This window comes from Vidua chalybeata, chromosome 1 (assembly GCF_026979565.1).
Source record: "Vidua chalybeata isolate OUT-0048 chromosome 1, bVidCha1 merged haplotype, whole genome shotgun sequence".
In the NCBI taxonomy this organism is placed as follows: Eukaryota; Metazoa; Chordata; class Aves; order Passeriformes; family Viduidae; genus Vidua; species Vidua chalybeata.
Genome location: NC_071530.1, coordinates 99,104,590 through 99,108,316, shown reverse-complemented (window position 1 = coordinate 99,108,316; position 3,727 = coordinate 99,104,590).

Here is a 3,727-nt window from a genome sequence, read left to right as displayed (position 1 = left end):
ATGAGTGTACAGATAGAAATGTTAATATAGAGGGACAGTCAAAGGCTCAGAGGACTGAATACAACCATTAAACAAGTTTGTTTTGTGTTTCTGGTCAAAATCCTTCATAAGCAGTGGCCACCAAAGCTCTCACTGTCTAAGAAGCATTTAAGAGTGTGTTTCAGGACATGCAGTTTCAGGTTTTGTGGTCCTAAATCTGCCTATGGAACCACTCTACAAAACAGCAATGTGACTTGTAATGTGAAGAGGCATCCTTGATTGTTCCAGAAGTGAAAAGATGGGAAAGGTGCCAGTACCACCGATGTGTTTTGATGCCTGCAGTTACTCTTTACAGCACCTACCTAACAGACAGTCTAGCATGGTCCAAGGTTTGTTCGTACAAACTGTACTTTCCTCTGGAAGTGCTACACCTGTACCTCTCAGGATGGTTAAATGCACTACAGAATATATTAGAAAGAAATACAACAGCGCTGTAGGTGTGGATTCCTGCCAAGATGATCCAGTCAATGCTTTGGAATGGACTGACTCATTGGCAAAAACCCACAATGAAGACAGTCAAGAACAAATTGTATTAAAAAATATACATTTGCTTATGTTACTAAAAATGGTAGATTGCCAAAAGTGACTAAGAATAATTGCTTCTTTATATTTTATTCTGCCTGTGCAATGAAATTAAATTGGTCTGCTTAGTCACATATTTTGCTTGGAGTCAATGTTTTACTCCCATGAAAGTCAAAGGGTTTCATACATTTTATTTTGATATGACAACATAAGCATTTAGAAAAATAATAAGACAAAAATATCTATCCTATTTTCAACAGAGTAAAAATAAGTTAAAATATTTTCACTGACATACAGCTTAATGAAAGGTTTTGCTTGAGGGACTAGATTTTTGGAACATAAAGCACATCCTTGAGAGAGGTCTGTTAGGAAGAAGTCATGAAATACTCCGTGAAGCTACACATGAAAGCTTTTTAATTGGGTGATAATTGTCTATTCAATTTTTCCATTAGTAATATCTGGATCAGAATCAAAATTAATAAGAAAGAGTCCTTCCTTTATAATGATTTTAAGTGACTGTAAAACTATTTAGTCCCTATTTTGAACCTGAAGAGCAAATATAAAGTTTGAGGATATTTGCTGAAGTTTAGGAAGCTCATGACCTCTTGTAGATTCTTTTTTTTATATCATCCTATTTGCAAGCAAAGAATTTTTTCTCTGTTTTTAACTGTCCTGTTTTCATCATTGAAGTCATAGCTACTGAATTAAGTGATAAAAAGATAAATTTTCATGCTTACATCTCTGAATGAATTTGAAAGAAGATAAAGCAGATGTATTTACGATATTTCATGGTAAAAAAAAGATAATCTGTCCTTGAACCTTGTCCTCTAAGGATCAGTGCAGAGAGTCTTATTTTGATTAACTTGTAAAAGATGAATTAGGGATTGGGGGAAGGTGAACAAAGGAAAAGCGAATGCTTAATTACAATCTTAAGGAACTGTGTGCAATCATGTTTCAGGATTTTCTTGCCTGAATGCATCTTATTAAGTTGGAACCATGGACTCAGACACTCCACAACTTGGAGAATGTAGATTGCTTCTAGTTGCTCTCTTTAAACCACTACTTCAGTTCACAAATGCCATGATATTGAATTGCCTCCCTCTGATTAGAAGGGTGACATTGGAAATCACATCTGAAAGTGAAGCGTAAAAACAAGAAACACATAGCAGTTACATATTACATTTATTAAAATAGTCATGCATGCTGCATTTGTGTATTCAAAGACTATAAACTAATTCAGAAGTTAAAATTATTTTTAAAAAAACCTTTGTGATCCAAACCAATTGTTTTGTTGCTGTTTTTTTCTTATTGAAGTGACTTTATCCACACATTAATTTATTAGTGTTGACAACACACTTTATAGTATAATGTATAGGAGGAATGAAAAGTAATTATATATTCACACTATTAGTTTGCTTATATCATGTTGAAAATGCTTTTCTGGTAAATATAAACCAAAAGACATTGGCCAAGGTGCATCTCTTAGAGTTGCCCTTGGTACAGTCCCTTGTTCTAAAAACAGTACATGTTAAAATTATTTTTGTCCATGAAGAATGTCAGTTCAGCAACTCTGCCAACATTTGGAACCTCTGCTGCTTTTTTTTTTTTTTTTGCTTTTTTTTTTTTTTCTTTTGCCTTTTTTTTTTTTTTTTTTTTCAGGCGGCGTGCTGACTCCTGGCTGATCACGTTTCAGTTGTAAATCTCTTTCATTCTGCAGACCCAAACGGCTTCAGCAGTGCTGAAATGAGGCAGAAAGTTTGTGCTGCCGCTTTCCCAGCCGGACCACGTCCAAACAAAGCAGGTACTCATTTCACAGAGCGGCTGCCCCGACAAGCTCCGGGGTTGCTGGGCTCTGCGTGGGTGCTGCCGGGCACCAGCCCCAGCGTGACACTGAGCCTTCTGCTGCCGGTGTGCACACTCCACTCTCTCTACCCTTTATTCTGGGAAAGCACCTGGTTAGTTATTCAACGTATTTTTCACTTTTTACGCTCCCCACCGCGATATACACAGTATACTGTGTATACTGTGTATACTGTACACAGTAGCCGGGGAGGCGTGACAGCAGCTCTAGGGAGACAGAGGGCAGTAGGGCTGCGAGGTTTTAGGTCCCCGAGCAGGTCGGTGGTGGTTCCGTGCTTTGCCCGGGGACCTGGAGAGGGGACCCCGGCCTGGCCCCGCGGCTGCCCCACGCCAGGCAGGAGGACGGGCCAGGACAGGGTGAGTGGGTTTCACAAGTGGCAGGCTAGGCAGGCTGAAAGGGCAAAGCTTTAAAGCAGGGACTCCGCAAGTTCGGTTTAGTTTTGCGACTTTGCCTTCACGCCTTGAAAGCTCAAGCCGCATCTTGTAGGACAAATTGTGTGGTGGGTTGTGGGGGGGGGAAAGCTAAAAAAAAAAAAAAATTAAAAAAAAATCTTGAAGTCTCTCCTTCAACTCCCAGTTTCAAATGCAAATAGGGAGAGAGATTGGTTCCCGCCCCACCCCCTAGCCCGGCTTCTGATTTTTATCCAAAGGACTCCATCTGTATATCCTGTCAAGGAGGAGGAGGAGAAGAGGCGGGGGGGGGGGGGGAGTAGTGGGGCCGAGCAGGATGCTTGCTCCCTGGATCCCACTTCAATAGCCGCCGCTGGGTCTTCGGGAGGTACAAAGAGTCCCTGTGCCGCCTCCGCGCGCCCTCGGACGGAGCTGGCAGCCGGCTCCAGCCACCGAGCCGTGATATCCCCTGCCCAGAGCAGCATCCCCACCTCCTCTGCTTTCTCCCTCCCTCCCCGCTCCTTCCCTCCCTCCTCTTCCTCCTCCTCCCGCAGCCACGATCCGCACCCAGTCGGAGCTGGGCTTGGCACCGGCACCCACTTCTCCCATCGTGTGCCCAGCGGCTGCCTGTGCAGTGCCGCGCCGTGCCGTGGAGGAAGAGGAGCGGAGCAGCGGCAGCTCTCCCATCTCCGCGGGTGCGGGCGAGTGCGCGGGCGGGCGCGCAGCCCTCATGCCCGGTGGGCGCCCCGCAGCCCGCAGCCCGCCCCCCCCTGCTCGGGAGCATCCCGCCAGCACTTCGCCGCGGAGGCACCGCCGGCCCTTGGAATTAAAATACTCACCACGCTGGGCAGCCGAAGGAAAGGGGGAGCAGGTAAGTGCTGGCTGCACCTGTACCTTTCCTCGCCTTCCTTCCCCT